General features: G+C 32.2%; 1 protein-coding gene across 4 annotated transcripts in view; it reads right to left on the bottom strand.

Annotated features, from left to right (window-relative positions):
- IRSp53 (Insulin receptor substrate 53 kDa) overlaps nt 1-22,777 on the bottom strand; it is a 127,635-nt gene that overhangs the window by 60,662 nt on the left and 44,196 nt on the right. For 3 of the 4 annotated variants that reach the window (XM_090104691.1, XM_090104693.1, XM_090104689.1), the window contains exon 2: nt 8,884-8,935. The exons of the other annotated variant lie outside the window; for it this stretch is intronic. The gene's annotated coding sequence lies outside the window, so the exon portion shown is untranslated. The remainder of the gene's footprint in view (nt 1-8,883; nt 8,936-22,777) is intronic. 4 annotated transcript variants of the gene reach the window in all.

A 22,777-nucleotide genomic window follows, 5' to 3' on the forward strand; every position in this document is an offset into this window, starting at 1 on the left:
AATGAATAATAATTCACGAATCACAGCCTATTAATTGTCCTAAACCAATACTTCCCTGTTTAGGATTCAGTGTGTTCACGAACGATAAACTGGCCAGACTTAATAACTGACAATAATATCTACTGAGCGCCCATTATTGTATGCCCGGGTTGCCCCATGCCAACAGAATGGTCTAATTGAACGTCGATTGTTTTCTTTACGTTATGTCGGTAAACTGTAAAGTCTTGCTGAAATCAATTTTGTTTACAAATACCGGTGTTTGTCTTTAATTTTATGTCTATCTATACGTGTTAATAAAGTTTTCAATCTCTTATAAGATTATAATATTGGAAGTAATGATTTTATCATATTACATGAAACTAATAATAGCCGATTTGGCGATGTTTTTGATGTTCCTAGATTAGTTATAAAGTTTTCCCAATATCATAAGATATTCAACAATCAAAGCAATGGCGTTCTAAATTTAGTTGAACATTAATCTCTAGTATTCAGATATATATATTTCAAATGCGCCGCTTTACGTATTCGATATTGTCACATCAGTGTTTGCTGTTTGAATGGCGTGTTCACAGTTCACACAGCTTCATCAACCCTTAGAATGCAAATCTACCAAATCACTGAGGAAATTCATTTCCGTACGTGTTCACACACTTAGCCTGTCTGTCAATAGCTCGCATGTTTACAATAAGCGATATACAGCCAGTCCTCTGTGACTGATACAGGTGTCGCGTTCGCGCAATCACGTCACAATACGATTTCGCCCGAACTGTATTACTTTGTGGTCTAAGTTTTGAGCTTTCGAAACGTTGAAACGGCATAGTGATGTAATGGGCACAGATAATAATGTATGGGATATATCTTACCTAGAATAGAATAGCCTTCATCAGAGCTAGCTTTTTTATACCTGCCAAAATCCGACAGACTTTAAATGAATAAAATTGCCTCATTTAATTAAAAAAGAATCAATCTCACAAAAAAATACTTGTATCCATAAAGAAGTAACATAAAATATTAATAAGATAATACAAATAATTGTAATAATGTATGGCGCTATAAAATGTTCTTGTAAATTCTTACACATTGAGGCAAACATCAAAGATGAATACAATGGAAAATGTTTGTCGCCTATACCTTTGTGCTTGCTGAAAGCACGGGATTCACACGCTCACAAAACCGCCGATTTATTCGAAATTTCCATGCAACGAAACAAATATCTAAAAGATTCCTGAATCCGACAAATGCTTGAACTCGTATTAACAAAATATCTAGTGACACAATCCTCGAAACACTTTAAGGAAAATCCAGTCAATTTTCTATAAAGCAATTTTATTTACTGCATAAAGTGACCGTACCAAAACCTCCTTTTTATTAAGCTTGAATCCTCGTTTGCAAGTACATTTCCGAGAATCTAATTTTCTTTCAAGGGTAAAATGCACAAGAAGAGGGTTGAATAGACCAAACATCCAGAGCCATTTTATTAAACGACTGCTCTCTGTATCACTATAAAACTACGACGAATTGTTTGTATTTCCATCCTTTTATATATTCTGTTTTCCATGTTGTTTTAATGGCATTGAAAAACAAATTTAAGAAAATTGAAGATCATTAATGCGTTATTTGAATCCTGAAGAAAATCTTTTTATTTTAACAGCCTTCGTTTACTTTTCCTGATGAAGTGTAAATAATGGAACCTTTAAAGTATTTTTAATTATCAGAAAGTAATATGTTTTTATTTATTTCGCAAACGAATTTCACAGAATATAAATAAACAATAGGTATATTTAACATCGATTTCATAATGAAGAGATTTATAGGGAAAAACAAAAATTGTATCGTTTTATACGGTACTAGCTGTTGCCCGCGACTTCGTCCGCGATTACGTCGTTTTTCGTCATTCGTCGTTTAAAAAAAATACGTGACACTTTATTTTTGAATGTTCCTAATTGTCTCTTATAAAAATAAACTACATTAAAATTGAATACTCTGATTAGAAAATCTTAAAATCGGAGGACATCGAAAATCTGAGGAAAACATGAATTTGATTTAAATTCTACATTACTTAGTAATTCAAATAATAATCTAAATTAAATGTAGATTAACAGTTTGAGCGCATCATTATATAATATGTACCTAAGTATTAAATTACGTTAGTTTACATAGTAATTTTACTAAAAACACGATGACTTTCTTTCGCGCTCGGTACAACAAACTAAGCATGTTTGTGGTACGTGGCCCGCGTTACTTGACCCCCCGCGAGTTCCCCTCCGTTACTATGCGAAAATACATTCGTCGCCCTACTGTAGGAAAAATTGTAATATTTTAAATTCGAGAAATATTGATTTCTTGTATTCGACTATTCGTTGTAGTCGAATACAAAATATATTTGAAGAAACTTAGGTTGGCCTTCAGGCAAAAGGGATCCTATCAAATGATAAACTTGACCTTGTATCTTAAAAGTAAGCATGAAAGGATCCTCTGATAATTCTTGAGCACCAAAGGATCATTTAAAACGCACTACTATAAGAGCGAATATTGTCTAAGAACTGTTAAGATTGCACATGTTCCTCTAAAAGTAGTGATTTCAAAGGTTCTGGTGTATCTTCAAACGAAAGCCGACTCCTTACTCCTCTTTAAAGCATTACAAAAAGAACATACTACGTTAATATCGCCTATACAGAAGCAAACCCACTTTTATATTTGTCGGACCACACCACCGAATTCGTAGATTGATCTTCTATGTTTACCTCTTAAGTCATTAAGACTGTCGAAATCTGTCTACAGTAAGACGGGCCTCTCGCTATTCGTCCGTTTCAAGAGACCAAATAGTTTCAATTCTTAATCTTTCATTAAACAAACTTATTAATCGTACTTGTCTCAAATAATCTTGTCTCAAATAATGGTAATATTCGCGTCCCTACTCTAGTCATTGCTTATGCTCATGTTCATCTTCAAGAGATCGAATAATATTATGGTGCACCCTATCATTTGTCAATCGGTCTTCATATTGAGTAAAAGTTTCAGATTATCGAGATAAAATATGCCATTTGCGATCAGCTGTGAGACGTTATACCCTCTCAGTGAAGGTTTCGGTCTCACAGGATAGTACATGCCGTTTGCGGTCAGCTGTGAGCCGCAATTCTCGTTGTGAAGCGGTTTCAGGTTCTCGGCATAACACAATATGTTGTTTTCGGTCAATAGTAAGCCTCTTACCTCTAACGATCCTTGAGAACTCTTATTTCTCATTTTCTTAGCTTTGCTCGAATTTCGATATAAAGATTTTTTAGGTGGCACTGATGCGAGTAAATAAAAATTAAGTTAAAACGGACTGAGAGTGTTATAATCATCAATCATCATCATCATCAATACATATAATAAAATTGTGGAAAAGCGATGTCTGTACAATGAAAATATGTAGAAAAAAATTAGCAGGTGTTATTATTAAATCGATCTTGAACCCAAAACTGTAGTTAAAATTTTTTTTGTCTGTTTGTCTGTATGTTTGTGCACGCTAATCTCAGAAACGACTTATCCGATTTAGATGCGGTTTTCATTAATGTATTGTGGTAATCTTCATTTAACAGTTAGTGTTTATTTCATGTCAATCGGTTCATAAATAAAAAAGTTATGACAATTTATAAGTAATCACGGCGAACATTTGCTAAGGCATTCTATTGTACACTGTACAGTGTACGATAAAACGTAATTTATCTGTTATACGCTACAGTTATTCCTTTACATGTCCAGATGATCATATCAAAATTCCCCAAGGGTTTGGGGGTAAGCTGAGGTAGTAGGGGGGGCGGGGTCAAATTAACATTATGGTTACTTCTAATAGGTAAATTTTCCACACAAAATGTCCTTTAAATTATGTCGTATTATATTTTTAACCCCCGACGCAAAAAGACGGCGTGTTATGTGTTTGACTGCTATGTATTTCTGTGTGTGTGTGTGTGTCTGTCTATGGCACCGTAGCTGGCTAACAGGTAAACCGAATTAGATGCGGCTTTTTTTTGTTAGGCAGCATATTTTCCGACGCTGGTTCTTAGATAAATTGTATCGAAATCGGTTCATCCACTTATTATACCTACATAGGGGTAAAAGTGGGAATGAAAAAAATGATATAATAATTTATTTTTAAAGATCGTTGGGAAGTTTATGAAATTATTTATTCCTTTTTCTATACACTTTTCTTCGTCTAAACGGTTAAGTTACTTACGTGCTCCCTCTCTCTCTCTTCAGCCTTTAGTTACGTGCGTGAGACAGGAAACATCTAATTTGGATTTGTTGCTGGATTTGATAAAAATTGAGTATCGATTAAGCTGATCAGTGGCTACACCATACATTATTAAAAACATCCATTTAAGAAAGGAAGGAAATAGAATTTGCTCCTCTCCCCCCCTGGTTCCTAAAAAATAATATGACATAATTTAAAAGAAATTTTACGTAGAATTAGTTAGGCATTTCTTTTTTTATTTTCGATATTATATACTAATCATAATTTTTAATTACAATATTATGTAGTAACTATTTGGTATAGGTTAGGCATTTCATTTCTTGATTTTCTTTAATAAGTTGGTACGTAAGTTTTTTAGCTCAGTTTAGTAAGAAATTTTAATAACAATTCTTTTAATTATTTATGGTAGTACGTATTTACTCAATAATTGTATGTTAAGTAGTAATTCAGCATGGGCGTAGCCACGGTGGGGCTGGGTGGGGCGCTTACCCTGGCTTTGATCTGGTAGGTACCAATTGCGAAGGGGAGTGGGCGTGGGCGTTGGCGTGGGCCTGGGAGTGGGCGTGGGAGTGGAAGCATGAAAATAAAAACAATTATTGTTGCCCCACCCTGAGCCCATGGTCATAGGTCCCATAGTCACTATTCCACGCGGACGAAGTCGCGGGCACAGCTAGTAGACAAATATAATCAGAAAGCTTTGAACTCCTAAGCTCAACCATAAAAGATAGACATTAATTATGATGTCGGGAGATATTTTTTATATAATATGGAGAACATTTCTTTCATACTAATAATTGTACCAAGTTTCGTTTAAATCCGTCGAGTAGTTTTTGTTTCTATAACGGTTATACAGACAGACAGACGGACAAAAATTTTTGGCGTCAGTGTCGATCCCTAATCACCTCGTGATAGTTATTTATTCATATAATTAGATGCCAATTTCCATGTAACGTTAAATTCGACTATACAATAATTAACAGACAACGCAGGTTACTCTCGTTTCCGTAAGTTGAGGCTACATATTCGGTCCTCATAGCTTCACTTTTTGTGAACGAAACGACAGCGCGGTTTAATTCGATGCCAACACCATCAAAAAAAGGAAATATTTTTAATTGTGAAAAAATATTATGATTTACACTATCAATACTATTTTAACATTAACACAAAATATAAGATTGTGAGTGTGTAAAAATAAATCCAGCTAGTTTCACATCAAACTTATGTTTTTAATTAGGTATACGACATGAAAATATATTAATTACCAAGCAATAATCATACAGGTAAATACTGAACAAAAGTATTAACAGTCAAAGTATATTTTTACTTACAACATGTAAATGATGAAGGAATAATAATTATCAACGAACTAACCTTTTTGTATTATTGTTTATAAATATAAATTCATAAACAATAAATTTATAAAGAATAGAAAAAATTCGACCACTAAAGAATGCTGGTTCGAGTCCCGCCTCGTTATCGAATTTTTAAAACACGAAGATTTTTAAAAATGTAACCAATGAACACAATCAATATTAGATTAACTGTAATGGTGTCTAGTTTGACTTAAAATAATAAACATCTACCCTCACTTTTAAAAATGTAGTATATTCACACGAATTATAAGCGCACCTTATAGGGAAGGGAAGATATGGGTTAAAGAGTTAAATAAATAAATAACATAATTATATTTAAATTATTAATTTTTAACACTACTGAGTTAACATGTAAATTGATTTGATTTTTACGAAATCTCATAGATGGCGCTGTTTCAAATTTGTATACTAATAAATTCATTAAACTGATTCTCTGCCCAAATTACGTAAATGACATAGTTTTTATTGTGTAAAGCTAGATAATAGCATGGCTTACCCGAAACCAACATTTAAACATGAGTCTTTAGATTGTACGCTGTCGTAATACACGGAATACGTAAGAAAAAAAAAGGTTCACAGCTCCTCCCCCGGAGGTGATAGCATGATAATATGTTTAAAAAAGCCTCACCCGACCTGTTAGTAATATTCATGCAAAATTTGAAGTCAATCTATGCAGTACTTTTCGAGATTAGCCTGGACAAACATACAGACAAACAGACAAACAGACAAAAATTCTAAAAACTATGTTTTTGGCTTCTATATCGATTATAGATCATGGATTATGTATTCTTTTAAAAAAATATTCAATGTACAGTTTTGACTTTCCTACGATTTTATTATATGTATAGATATAGATAGGAAACAAGTGTTGCGTTAAATTGCTGCAGCTTTGCGAAATTGCATTTTTGCCGATGCAAAATTTTTGCTTTATGCTAAATGGGGCATGTGACACAATATATTTTGTCAAGAACTTATCTAATAGTGGTAACACTTTGTCAGTATTTTCTAAGCTTATTGGCGATTTTCAATTCGTGAAAATGACTACAGTATAGATACATTTTTTAAGCAAGTGATAAAATGTAGTTTTGTAGTAGTTTGTATTTGGTATTTCTGATAAAATGTAACGAAATTAATATTTTTACAGAGAAATTAATATAATATAGTTTATTAATATCACCGATCTACACAACAATAAAATAGGCATTTTTTCGGGGAAAAATTCTTCAAAAAAATAATCAATTTTATAAGTACTAAAGATATATGTTATAAACATATTATTCTTATTAATTGATGTTGTTTTCATGTCTTCTTATGAGTATGTGTATATATATTGTAGGTACTTCAAATTAATGTGTCGTACATTAGGATTTAGTATACTTAATAACAAAGCTTTTCATCGTACAACGACCTTTTCAATGTTATTTTTGTAAAATAATTAATTATAAATTATTATCCATAAAATGTACAATTATTTTCTTTTGTTTATTCCTATTTTATTAAAAATCTAAAAGCATGGAAAAAGGAAATGATTGCGAGCACATTGAGCGGCTCTTTGACACATATGTTCATGAAAAAAGTTTGACAAAATGTGAAAAAAGTAGTAAAACGAGTTGGGCGAATCAATATATGGAAACAATGCCTATCGTAGTGAAACGAACATTCAAATATGTTGAGATTTTTAAAACCAATGCATACTGTGCATGTATACTTATTTATTATTTTCAAAACAGATCTACAATAAAAACATTTACATGAAGTCGCATATAACTAAAGTTCTAAGAATGTAGAGTATTTTAGAGACAAAATTACCTATCATTATTTGTTTGGATATATTTTTGCACATTAAGATTATTTAAACTTTTGTTTAGAAATACATATAACGCACATAAACTATATCTCATCCATAAACAGTATGTTTAGTTCTAATCACATGGAAAACAAAGGATAATTCCATTACTCAGCGCGAAGGGCATTGCATTTGTAGCTAAGCATTTCTATGTACTCGTAGCTAAATCGCAATTTACCACAATAGCAGGGAGCCCACGCGTGTCAGACCGCGTCCTAAGCCCAGTTCAATAAAACAGTGCACTATTCAGTGGCACCCTATCCTACAGTCGTGGTTTGATTTGTTTTATTCGTAGCCGCGTATTTTCCGCTCCCCATTGGCATGAATCAAACCGAACGGACTCATTTATTTCATTGGAACTAGGAAGACCACTCGATACACTGCATGTACGCCGTACGGCTTCCAACGAAAGGGAAGCGTAATAGGGATAGAGAGAAATCGCGCACATTGAGTCTCAATAAATATATAAAACTATAAAGTAAAGAGGAAAAATACAAACTTTGTTACGTACAATAGATAATTAACTTTAAGTTTTAGAAGCTTTCAAAATCAGGGCAATTACGGTAATTTAGAAATGATCCCATTTAGCAAAGATACCGTGAATTCAACCGGCGCGGGGTCGCGATTATCTTAATTTTCATATCTAATAATAGCGCCGTTCGGTAATGCTATCTCATTTAATTAACTTAATGAACTGCGTTCGTGTAATCCAACCCTATATAATAATTAACTCCTAAAACTCATCTCGATCGAGACGCAAAGTTTACCTGAAAATGTTAAAAGTACTTGGCTAATAAATAATTTAAATGTTAATGGAATATCGCGCTTGATCCTTTCTTTACACTTCGATGGAATACGGATGTTTATGCCATTTCTGTTGTTACGCAAAAATTTAGAAACTCAATAATCAATAATATTTTCACACAGTTTTATAGCAGTACATACACATTTGATTGGCAAATGACTGTTTTAGCATTCAGTCGGCACTTTGTATTAGCTGTCCATCTAAATATAACAGGAAAACTCTCCTTTGCTAAAAACTAACTCGAGTGGAATAGTTTTGGAGTGCGAAATAACGGGAAATGAATTTAGGAGCCTGTTTTCGAATTCACCGTAGTTTCGGCGCTGGTAACGACAGATTTTTTTCCAAATTAATTAAAAGCTACCATGGACTATGCTTATGCGAACGTGCTCAAAATACTTTCCAACTTTCATTACATTTAACTTTTTTCTTTTGTCGGCTCGGTCTTAAATTAAAAACTAAAGTTTCAGCCTGTCCACTCAACTTTTAAGTTCGGTAAGTTATTCATTAATTACGAATCAGTTGGAATCGTACGCCGGGGTTTCGGAATTTATTTTTTCATCTTAAACTAACGTAGACTTAGTTATATTTCTTTTCGATTATTAAAGAAGTTAACTTAAATACTTACAGTTTGTTTCCCCGGCAAATCACTTCTTGATTCAATCAAGACTGTAAATTACCTGAAACGATATTATGAAATTGAATTAAACACGAAATATTAAAACAAATTTGTGAATGCAGAGATAAAATGAGTTTTAAAATCCAATCACTGATTTCGGTTTTGACAATATTTATACAAATTCCAAAATGAAGTTATTTTGTAAGGCTGTATTCATATTGAAAATAAATTAAACACTTTATATGATGTGATATTTCAATTCTATAATGTATTGATATTTTTGACGATTGCTACGATTATTAAGTGTATTAATTAAAAGTAAGGCAGCCCATGTTCCGTTTTTTTTAATAATATTGACAACTAACAATATATCTATATTAAAACCAATATTATAATCACTGCAACAAAAACTAATACATGGACTTGAAAATGAATCATTGGAATAACGTAAAAAATACAATTTTTATATTGAAAATTGATCAGAACACGGCTTTAGCGAAACGAGGAAATCATCGTTTATCCGAAATCGTATTTGCAGTATAATAGGATGAAATTTTAAACTTCACATTGATGCTGGTTTTATCGTCCGCACGAATAATTCTCCTATAATGTTGCAGTACAATTTTTAATTACGATTCATTTTAATACTAAAGCCAAACGATGTAATTTAAAATAAAAATAAAACAGGTTAAAACTATGTATTTGCTCGTAGGTACCTACTATTTTTAAATGCATACAACATTTTGTTTTTTAGTAATTAGCAAAGTTTGTCTTTATTTATAAAATTAAGTACCTTACTTACTTACTTACTTACTTACGTAAGTAATGTACTTAATAAAATTAAGTACTGTATTAAAATATTATGTACTTAGTGATTAAACTTTCATTCACTTCAATACACATAGCATAATAAACACTACCTTTCAAAAGTGAAAGAACGAAGCTTTTAATGTCTTTTCCTTTCTTGCTTAAAAATTTCCTTCCTTGCGTTTCCTTTTTTAATTTTCCGTATTTTTCACGATTGAAAATTATTATAGATCGACATTTTTCATTCTAAAGACTGTCAACTGTTGGCATTCTATTAACTGGAAATAGTTTTAGTTCATAAAACTAAAAAACACTTTTTAATAGCAAGCTGAACAAAAACAACAAAAAGTATGAATTCTTACAAAAGCAAGCGTTTATGATGCGATAAAATCAAAATCAATTAAATTGATTAATAGAGAATTAGAGAGTCACAGTTCAGCTAAAAACATTTTAAATTCATCTTTAAGCCATTTTAAATCATCGTAATTTATAAAATACTAACTTACCACCTGCGGCTTCGCCCGCTTTGTCTAAAACTTAATAAATTATATACTAAAACCTTCTATCTATAAAAAAAACCGCATCAAAATCCGTTGCGTAGTTTTAAAGATTTAAACATACAAAGGGACATAGGGACAGAGAAAGCGACTTTGTTTTATGTAGTGATCTCGCACAACATAGTCACGTTTATATTATTACAAAGAAGATAACTTAACTTATAAGAAGAAATATGAGAAATCATGTATATTATAGTAGATACCATATAAGTGTAAAAACAAAGTAGCACTAATACATTCCCCTGATGTTTAATAAGGTTTAAATTGTAACATTACACGTAAAAAGCTGTTATTATTTCCGTGCTTCGTGCCCATGGAGGTGAGATAATGAAGATTTAATGTTATGTTATTGTGGTATGAAACAGTAATCTCTAATTCATTACATTTTCTCTATTTAATATAATCTTGCGTACACAGAAGCATTTTCTTAAAGATGAATTATTTAACCTAAAGGTAAAATTAATTTTATTTTTACTATAAATTTTAAAAGAATAGAAAAAAATTCAATCATCCGCTTCGTTAAATTGCCTTTACGGTAATTTCTATAGATGAACATATTTAATTGAAAATAAACGTAGTAACATTACGCAATCAATAGATGTATTCAATCGAAACCATACGCAGTTTGTACCACAATAAATTGTAATACCCGTCAAAAGTCCGGAACATCAGCGGCAATTCTAAAAAGTATTCACTCATGAAATCTAAACTGCTACGTAATCCATTTGTTGGATGCACGTGGACAGTGCAGCAGATCGCTTTAATTCCACTAAAAGCGACCATCTCATTGTGGCGAATGATTTTCATTTTGCGGGTAATGCGTGGATCCCAGGTGGATCCTAACGAGTGCCTGTCGAACGAGTCTTTTCGATCATCGGGCTTTTGCTGCCAATATAGAGAACGTTTCATCGCACAATTCTGCTTGAATGTTATTGTAATTTTTTACTCATATTTGAATTTAATAATAAAGAGTAAGAGATTAGATGACTTTTTAACAAAATTTATTTTTAGTCTATGATATAAACGAAATATAGGTATAAAATGTGTGTACAATATACTAACTACATACACTCTATATTATGCTCACAAGTTAGATTACACATTAAATCACAACTCAATTACTACATTAGCTTTGTGCTAAAATAAAGCGGTGTTTGTTAATCGAAACAACAGTTCTGCAAAATTTACGCGTGAAGACGGTTAGTGAAGCTAGGAACTAATTAATTGCGGTAACAGTGTTTGAAGCAGTGTTTAAAACAATTAGCCCACAAGCAACTCGAGCTTACACAATGATTCTAAGTAATAATCAATTGCATTGGACACAAACCTTGTTATTTGTTTGAAGCTCCACTTAATCAAAAGCGTGGAATAATTAAACGATCTAACTACAAAAATATATTAGGGTACTTATTACGGTTCTCAAATTAAATACTTGAAACGTTCTTCCTCGTCCAATATTAAGGTAACCTTTGTCCAGTGGAACAGAAATTTAAATGAAATAATTTAAATTGGCGTAATTTAATTATGTACGTACTCCGAAGAGACAGGGAACGGTACGAATAGGAAAACAATTAAACCAACTGAAGTACGGTAGAATGACCACACTTTCGCAGTCGTCGACTTATTTCGAATGCACGGTGAATATAAAATATGCCTTCTTTGTTCACAGTGAGACTGTTTCAATGGGAAAAGCTCGCATTAGAACCTTTTGAAATATTGAAACTATCTTTTCTCTATTCTAATCGATACTCTGGAATGCAACTCGAATTACTTTGCAGGAGAAAAATTAACTATAATGAGGTGCTTTTATTTACTATATTTTTATGCGAACGTTATTACTTACAGCTACGTTGTAAAATCATCGTTTTAATTAAAACTATAATTTCAAAACTATTCTCGTCAAAAGTATTTAATGATGAGGCTTCCTCGACTTTATTCTGCGGTGAAAAAATTACACTAATGTTTTTTCTAAGAGACTGCTCGGTGCTCATTTAGGTTAATATTTCGCGTTAAAATTTAGAGCCTGTGCGCACGTTACATAGAAAAAATGTAGTATATTTTACTAAAAATTTCATTGATGGAACTTCAGATTTACATTTCAGTCTCATGTCAACTTTAATACAAACTCGAGCTCGAGCAAGCGAGAACGCCCTTATTTCGCACAACTTATTCAAATCTCTACACACCACTCTCATAAAAATGTAGATTTTATTTCAGTTTAATATGAAGAATATTTAGCCAATGTTCATTAAAATTTTCTAGCATTATTGACGAAAACTCTATCTTCATATAATTTAGTACAAAAATATCTAAGTAGTTAATTCGTGACTTGGCCGTGACTACGATCAAATAACATTTTAAATTTGTTAAAAGATCTTAAATTCTGTTCGCTAATTAAATCTAAACGACCCATTGAATAAATAAAAAATATAACCTCTTTATTTACAAATTCTTTGATAACATTTAAACTAAAATTTAATTGAATGTTTACATTAAAATAATAAAAAAATTGGTTGTTTGTAAAGTAGGTTTACGATCGAGATGTTTACGTGATAACGTCTTATTGGTGGCAGCGCTCGAGATGAGACGGGAGATCGGTCCGTCTCTCTCTCGTTATACCTGCGATCGCGCTCGTGAGGTTTTGGTGTGACACAAGTTTCTGAACATGTCACCCGACTAAAACGATTTTAAAAACGTTATCACGTTAATAAACAGCTCCAATACTGTTTATAAAACCATAAAGTTTGTTCCAATTTTAACTTTTAAGTATATCAAAATATCGAACATGATTCTAGAACTATCCCAAAAACACTTAAAATATTATTGGAGTACATATTTATGCAAGCGAGGGAAGCTACCAATATTGCGTTAGGTCGGACAAATTGGGATCAGCTAGTGAATATATTACGGTCCACCCCACTAGCTACGTTTGTTAATCGTTTGCTGTTATTTATGATACTCCCACTGTTTATCTTAGTGTGACTAAAACACAGATTACGCTTTAAAATGTTGCGTTCAAAGTCTAAATTAGTTCAACGAATAAGACCTTAAATACTTCACGGTAGAAAATGTATGTCACTGGAATCTCGCATCCTATGGAACTGTTTTATAATGGAACCATTTAAGTGTTTATTTCAATTTATAGTAGAGAAGCTGGAAGAATTGAGATATATTTTCGTTGAGAATAAAGTAGTTCTATCAAGTATTAAGCATACTGTTTAAATCAATTTATTTAGGAATACTTTAGAAAATTTACTATAAAATAGAAGCTCTTTCAAATCGTGGTTCGGAATAAAGTCTTAAAAGATAAAAGTATTATTGGCAGAAAAAGGAAACGCCACTTCTCTGTTTAAGTCTCATTTAACTGATTCTTAGATTTTCCAAGGCGCTTCTTTTAGCTTCAATTACGACTCCAGGAGGTAATTACATCGCCTGTTAGTTTCAAGGTTCTAGGCTTCATACTTGGTTGCGGTAATTAATTATCTAAGCTCTCATCTATCCGAGGACTTAAAAGGAATACGTTTCTAACGATTGTTGAAAAAATGTTTACTCATATAAAATGTGAAACGAACCTTTTAAGCCTGAAAAAATAGAATTATCCTATTTGACAAAGCATTTAATCTTTCCACTAAAAGCGGCTTAATGTTGGACAAATTGGCACTCAAAATAAATCAGTCATCCATGAATATTCATTAAGTGACACATAACTTTTTGTTCTTTTTGTCACTCCTTTGCATAAAATGGGCTGTAGACATAAATTGTAGGGTTGGAACAAATTGCGTCCCGCCAGTAACGTATTCAGTTTGGTATTACTCCCGCAAATTCGTATGTGTCAGCTGTGTTCGACTAAATGAAACTTTTCAAGGAACTTCACGCTCATTTTGATTTTAATCAGGTTAAATTTCAAACGAAATTAAACCGTCTATATGTTAATTTGCTTTGCCGAAGTCGTACTCCTGTTTGTAAACACGCGCACTCTATTATAGACGCTCGAAGAAACTTGTATTTAAAGTCTCAAAATATTATTAAAGTTTGCAAACCTTATCTGTCGCGATGTGTTAAAGTTATATGGGTGATATATAATAGATATCGAATTTCCTATAAAGGATATTGACTCTGTTCCGCCATAGTTTTAAAGGGTACTTAACCAGTCCATAAATCAAAGCGATATGTCCAAGAAATGCCCTGTTTCATCGGGAGGTTTAGTCGCTGTGAAATATGGCCAGATTACACTGATGTGCTCGAGAATGTTTTGTTACTACATATATATTTTGTTACTACAGAAAAGACATCGCGTCTCTGAATTCCCGATATCAGTTCCATTTTATTGCTTTTAAATACATCAGTTTAAATGTTTACTGTTAGAAAAGCGCTCATTAACATCATTATGCATGATTATGGCTATATAAGGATAAATGTGTATGAATCTCTACAAGGGAAATTAAACAACAAAGTTCGGCATGTTAACCTTCAAAGTGAATTGGTTTTATTGTTGTACATCAAGGACCAACGTTGACTTTTAATTAAAGCCCCTTCACGTCCTCCATTATGCACGACGTTTTTAACAACCCTTTCGATCTATGTATAATATGTAGCTTTAATTATATACTGATTGGTTGCTAAGCTTTTGTTCAAAATTATTTATTTTAACACAGCCCCTGGTTTTTAAAAGATGCAATACACTTACAGCGAACATTTATATACCTAATATTGAGTTATATACCTAAAACACGTTTGGAATGTGCATGTTCAATGTTGTTGGAATGTGTAAATAAAGAAATACTAATAATTTTGAAATCATCCGAAAAAACTTAAAAAAATATTCGAAGAGAAAACGAATTTAATATGTTTATTAACTGACTTAATTCAAATTAGTTATGAAAAGTTGGCATCTGAATTATAACAGATAAGGTATTTGCATAACTTGATGTTGTTATTGTGAATATAAAGATTTCATAGAAATCGTTGCGATTTTATTTCTCTACAACATTCATGCCGCTGACAGCCTCTGTCGTTTCCCTCCAAAACGAATTAAAGGCATTTGAATGAATTTTGATTGGGATGAAGTTCAGTCAATCGAACGGTAATGAACTATGGTTTATACTTAAAATCAATATAGCTAGTGATATCATTTTACGTTAAGAAAATATGTCCATAATTATTTATTTTACAAAGTCGCTTAAGATAATTTAAGTAAAGTATTCGGTTGACAGCTAATTTTGTTATCCATCGGTTTCAAATTTCAATTATAATTATAAGCCTTTCTATACTTTGATTAAAATGAAACAAATGAAATTTGTACTTAATCTTTTGTGATATAAAATGTAGAAATGGCTCTCCTTTACGTTACCCTGATGATAAGGATAAGGATCAGGAGAAGGTAGAAAAACAATCATTATATTAATATAATTTAATGAAAATTTAAAATTCAATAATTGACAACATAAGATTATCTTTTAAGCAATTATACTTTTAAGTAATTCCGTTACAATTCAGGAGTAATTTTAGCACACCTAATGGAATTCGAGTAAGATTTGCTATTATTTCAATTGGCTCTGTAGACATTAGGCACATTTGAGCGCAACGACCATCAAATTATGATGATTATAATTACGGCCCAAATTTCAATTATCTAAGTGCGCCATTCCGATATTGTTATCGCCTAAGAGACAGGATAGGACTCCGCAGCCCCGCAAGAAAATGGAGGATTCCCGCAAACGCCTTAGTAATTTCAGGCTTACTCCAAATTTAGTACGTAAGCCGCGGAGAAATTTAATCTCGAAATTATTTTTCCCTCTCTCGACGGTCCAAGAACTTTACTCAATTATAAATCAGTGACAAAGCCGCGGTTTAATTATATTTAGTGCCATAATATATTTTGGTGGCCTTATCATTTTCGAATTACATCTACGTTTTTATTTGTCTCGCTTGCGTTTTATTCATGAGTATTTCTGAAGTCACTTTCCTTACTTTTAAGTTTAATCAAGTGAAGATAAAAAGTAATATCAAAAATAATATATCATATAAAAAGAATCAGATGTAAAGTGCCCATTTATTCCGTAAATAATTCGTAAACATCATATTTTATTGTAACACAATATCATCAATACAAGTAATCTTAGCAATAAGTAGTGTATGAAAAGGCGTGTAATATTTGTTGTCTGTAAATAAATACGATCATTGTTCAATCGAGTCACGTAGTAATATATAACATCGTAGCATTGATCGGAACGGCAAGTGTTGTAAGCACGCTTTCATTATCAGCCCAGTATTATCGACAAAGCTTTAATACATAATTTGATTGTCCGTAATGATGAATGCTATCAACATTCGAGGATTTAATTTATGGGAAGCATTCAGTTTGGAAATCACGTGTACAAATGTTGTGTTCACATTTAATTACGCGGTAGCCGTTTCAACTGTAAGTATTTATTTGGAGGTTTAGATCTGTCTGTTGAACTATAAATTATGAGGTGTGGACAATGGATGTGTAATAAAGTAAATAATTATTATCTATAGAAATTTATAATCCAAGCAAATATATTATTTTAACTTAAAATGTAATAATTATGAAATAAAGAGTTATTAGCTATAAAATATACATTTTTCTACCATAAATCAACTGTGGGTACTTAAGAACAAAAGTTCTTGCCAACTGCAAACAAAGTTTTGTGGAGTTTTTCACCTTTTTTCTATTTCTTAGTTGGTTGCATTGATGGCGAGCTTTAAGAATTTTTAAACTTACGCTACAGGTTCTGTAAGCTTAAGAACCTTTTAAATTGTCGTAAATGGTTAAGTTTTAAGAAGCAATTATGCATTTTTCAAGAAATTGTTCATTGAAAAAGTCAACGCTTTATTTAGTGTTTTGTAACAGTTTTGTAAATTATAAAATCTATATAAATCTACTACATACCCGATGTGACTTGGTTGGTAGCTGTGGCCTTCCAACCCAAAGGTCGTGGGTTCGATTCTCACCCAGGGCAGATTTTGTGTGATGAACATCAATATTTGCTCCGTGTCTGGGTGTTAATTATTTATATAAGTATATATTTAAAATTATATAATATGTATGTCAGCCATCTGGTTGCCATAACACAAGTGAAAAGCTTAGTATAGGATAAGATCGTGCCGTGTGTGAAAAGTGTCCTCAAATATTTATTTATTTACGAAACAGCAAACATTCATCAAACAATGTAATTTATTAAAGAATTTCATTAATATTATTGGTTGTTACTTGTTACTATTGATGTGGGAATACAAATAATATTCGTTCTCACATACAATGAATAATATATGAGGTAAATATATTTTGACAATGAAGAACTTAAAGTTAGACATAATTTTTTATTACACCTATATTATTATACCTACAAAATAAGCTAAAACAAGTCAGGCCAAAGATGCACATATAAATTATTTCTAGACAGATATATTTAGTTGGTTGGCCTTATCCCTAAATAGAGCCATCTCTAAGCATCCTTTAATATAACCGTCCCTTAATTTCTAAAATAGATACTCGTGTTCCCAGGATAAACAAGCAGTTATGTGACTTCAATAACTTTATCGCATTTAACAAGCTAATAATTGAATTTGCCCAATCCCTCAGTCGAGGCGCCTCTCGAATCCTCGATAATTTAATTTTAGTCTGAGAATTTCAAATCTGTGGACGTATCGGAATTTAAACCACTATCAATTACTGCTAACCAATCTAACGTTGATAGTTTTCAATCTAACTTTCTACTTCAAACGGTTATCTTTTCACTTGTTGCGCTCAAACTGAGGAAGGTTTATTTTTAGGGATATGTTTTTATTTTTATTTTTGTAGGACACAAGCTCATGCAGGCTCATGCAAGCACATGCAGGTTAAATCGGATGTTAGGTTAGAACTGTTTCAATATTTGGATTGAAATACAATTATTGTGAGAATGAGATGAGATATAATTAACGCATGCTTTATAGAACAATCATTGTCACGGCAAGTAATTGAGATACCAATTCAAATGTATTACTAAATGACTGCGATTTATTTTTTAACCATACGAAACTAACTAATATAACCAAGAAACTTTTCGTGATTAAAATGTCTACAAGACTACAAGGCGCCGACTGCAAGTCTATTTTTATTAACATAGCCCGAATAGCGCTGAACCAATCGAGTAGCCATACACGCCGGCACCTCACATTGGCTCGAAGGCTAACTCGCTACAATCTCTTTGATAAACTTCCACAAACTTGTCTGCTTCGCGCGTTTGCCAACTCGTACTTAACGTTCTTAATTGAATTGTCCAGAAGTCAATTTCTTCGCTTCCAACTTTATTGATGACTAGCGGCTGAATGGGGAGTGCAGATATGAGTCGAGAAAAATATTATATACAAGTATAGTTTAAGAAGAGCTTACAAGATAAATAATTGAAACTACTCTATAAGCGCGGACCAAATTATTTCCGAACAAAAATAATTGTAACTATGAAATCTCATAGACTCATAAATATATTCCATTTGTAGTAATCAATCACATGCAAATCTTGATGGATATATTAGAATGGGTATTGATATAAGGTTAAATATAGTTAATCATTTATAAAAAATAAAACCTGTAAATAAAATTAATGGTACAATTGAAGCTTGAAGTTGACGTCTGTGAGGTCAGCTAGTTTAAAATAAATAGTGTGCGTGTGCTGTTAACAATAACGTAGTTAATCTAATATATGAGAATTTTCTCTACAAGTAAAATGTAAAAGATGAAAATAAACCTTTAAAATGCTATTATTTATAATTGCTGTCTCTGTTGCATCACTGAAATGAGCTTTTAACACTTCATTTTAAAATAACAGGACAAAAAACGTTGTTAGCCAAGCTCAGAAAATGTTGTTTAAAAGGTAAGTAACAAAAGACGTTATACCTTCAAGTAGGTACACTGTTAGAAAATGTTTTAGCTCTTTGTAAAAGCAATGTTGTGTCGAGATCCCGAGCATGTTGCAAGACTATCTTAGCCAAGCCTCAGGCAATGGAGTTAGTAAAACATGAATAAACAAAGTTCCCTTATCCAATTAGCTGGCTTCGACCGCAATTATTCATGATTAGAAATTTAAATTGTATATAAATAAATAACAATTTGAACGTGATTTTTTTAGATACAACTTGTAAAATCGATGTAATTTATATGATGTACCTACATTTTATCAATTACACTAAACAATGTTCTTAAATGTATAGGGAATAGTATATTTGATTAACAATATAAATGTACTAATACTTAAATAACACTAAACATAGAAGTCTATTGTGTTGTTTCCAGGCTAATAATTTCGATCCTCCCCTTTTTAATTTTAATTACTTTTCCAACACAGAGAACTAAACTTGAACATACATACTATATTATTTTAATTGGATAATTACATATTTTACATGATTGTTACTATAGTAATCACACAAAATGGAACCTAAAATAACCTATGTACCTAATAATAATATTACAGGTAAGTACTATAAACAGCATGTAAATTCTAAATCATTTAGAAAGTTTTCGACTATTACTCACAACTTCAATAGTCGCATAAATGACTATAATTGAGCCAATGCTTTCAAACTGAAGTGTACCATAAAGCAAACAATAAAGATGACATTGATGTTATAGGTCAATTTATAGAGCAATTCCTCTTTGTATAGCAACCCGGGTCCATTACATTTGTCTGATATTATCGACAAAACACCTAAACGAGCAGGTGCCTGCAAATAACTGTAATACCCGTTCAAAGTAATGACCATGGACACGCAACTGTGTTTTTATTTTAACTTGATTAAGACGGATGTATTAACACTATTATTACCTATATATGACGAAATGCTACCGGAATGTAATGTACCGGAGTGTATAATCGACTTTTGTTAAGTCACTCATTGTTATTGCCTATATGCAGGCAATTTGTCTGAGATCACGGTTTGAGTGAAGTCCAATGCTTATAAAACGCAAAAGGATAATATTCAAACTTAATATGGACTCTGAGATTTTAAAATGTAAAAAAAATACTTATTTTTGTATTAAAAGATAAAAATATCTAAAATTAATGGACACCATTAAATGAAAATTCTGTAAAGCCCTCGAGATTAACGAATTTCCCGCTACAAAATTAATCAATAAAGCCAGAAAAATCACCGATTGGCATTCATTTATGAGCTGCCTCGAATCATATTTGGCAAAGTTTCAAACACCACGGGAACAGAAGCATATTTATTGTCATTCCATTAATATCAGTGGATTACGTCTATAAATTGTACCACAATCTCAATATTTAAAAGGAGTACTTTATTATTCGTTTAAAAAATAACATAGAAAACAATTTAGTTCTAATCGCTTGTATTTCAATTTAACATGAAAGGAAATGTTTATTTAAATAGAAAACATTGCGATACAGTCAGTAAGGAATAGTTGAATTGAACAAACAACTTGCCAAGACAACAAAAATAATAATGAGTTTTACTACGTTGTTTTGCAGTGTGGCACCGTCTCAGAGCACTAAATAAACTACGTTCCATAATATTCTCTCATTTCATATGTATAGACAGTGTATTAAAGATATAACCTTCCGTTGGTATACGTAGAACGTTTAACTAAAAAAACAATATTAGAAAACATGTCACAGAGCTTTAATTACTAGCATTTCAGCCTTCAAGAAAATTTTCTTAAAGAGTTGCGTTCTAAGAGAAGCGTGCTAAATTCCCATATTCAATGTGCCTTGTCACGTAAAATTGCCCCATTAATTAAGTCATACAAAACCGAGGTATTAATTTTCGAATGTGGAGGCATAAATTGCATAGAGTGCAGACCTTGCCTTTATTACAGCTGCTTAAATCGGACGTAAATTGTTTCGTTACGGCGTCATCAATCACAGATTTATTCTCATTACGCGGGCCACGTTCGTCCCGACTCCCGATGCTCATGCAAGTCGAACAAAACACAGATACAGTTTTCTTTGAGTGTTTTCCTCAAACGAGAGATGGTTCCCTTGCGTATCTCTTTATAGCATGGTTTGTTTATCGAGTAATGGAGATTCCAAAAAGTCTACATTTTATCTAGCCTCTGGGGAAACGTTTAAATGGTATTCGAATTATTCTCATCGGTTGCATCCTGTGTGTAGAATGTAGATATACAATACTGTTTTATTCACAACTAGCTGTTGCCCGCGACTTCGTCCGCGATTCGGTCGTTTTTCGTCATTCGTCGTTTAAAAAAAATACGTGACACTTTATTTTTGAATGTTCTTAATTGTCTCTTATAAAATTTAACTACATTAAAATTGAATACTCTGATAAGAAAATCTTAAAATCATCGAAAATCATAGACATCGAATATCTGAGGAAAACATGAATGAATGTGATTTAAATTCTACATTTCTTAGTAATTAAAATAATAATCTAAATTAAATGTAGATTAACAGTTTGAGCGCACCATTATAGAATATGTACCTAAGTAATAAATTACGTTAGTTTACATAGTAACTTTACTAAAAACACGATGACTTTCTTTCGCGCTCGGTACCACAAACTAAGCATGTTTGTGGTACGTGGCCCGCGTCACTTTACCCCCCACGAGTTCCCCTCCGTTGCTATGCGAAAATACATTCGTCGCCCTACTGTAGGAAAAATTGTAATACTGTGGCCTGGGCGTTATAACACGCTCAGGGATTTCCTGAGTGCTGATAGACTTCCGTCTATCGGCATTTATACCAATTTTATATTAATATCACCATCTTGAGGAAAAGCTTCTAATGTCGATTTAAAACGCATATATACGGATTAACCTGATGAATTAACATGTTCTAAAATTGTGAAATGAGTTCAGTTTTAAATTCGAGAAATATTGATTTCTTGTATTCGATTATTCGTCGTAGTCGAATACAAAATATATTTAAAGAAACTTAGGTTGGCCTTCACGCAAAAGGGATCCTATCAAATGATAAACTTGACCTTGTATCTTAAAAGTAAGAATGAAAGGAGCATCTGATAATTGTTGAGCACCAAAGGATCATTTAAAACGCAATACTATAAGAGCTAATATTGTCTAAGAACTGTTTAGATTGCACATGTTCCTCTAAAACTTAAAAGTAGTGATTTCAAAGGTTCCGGCGTATCTTCAAACGAAAGCCGACTCCTTACTCCACTTTAAAGCATTACAAAAAGAACATACTACGTTAATATCGCCTATACAGAAGATGATCTGTAGGTAATCAATTGTGATGTTATAAGCAAACCCACTTTTATATTTGTCGGACCACACCACCGAATTTGTAGATTGATCTTCTATGTTTACCTCTAAGTCATTAAGACTATGTCGAAATCTGTCTGCAGTAAGACGGGCCTCTCGCTATTCGTCCGTTTCAAGAGACCAATAGTTTCAATTCTTAATCTTTCATTAAACAAACTTATTAATCGTTCTTGTCTCAAATAATGGTAATATTCGCGTCCCTACTCTAGTCATTCCTTATGCTCATGTTCATCTTCGAGAGATCGAATAATATTATGGTGCACCCTATTATTTG

Source organism: Colias eurytheme, chromosome 8 (genome assembly GCF_061535395.1).
Source record: "Colias eurytheme isolate Ceu_HAF_F1 chromosome 8, ilColEury1 Martin Lab GWU primary, whole genome shotgun sequence".
NCBI classification, from domain to species: Eukaryota; Metazoa; Arthropoda; class Insecta; order Lepidoptera; family Pieridae; genus Colias; species Colias eurytheme.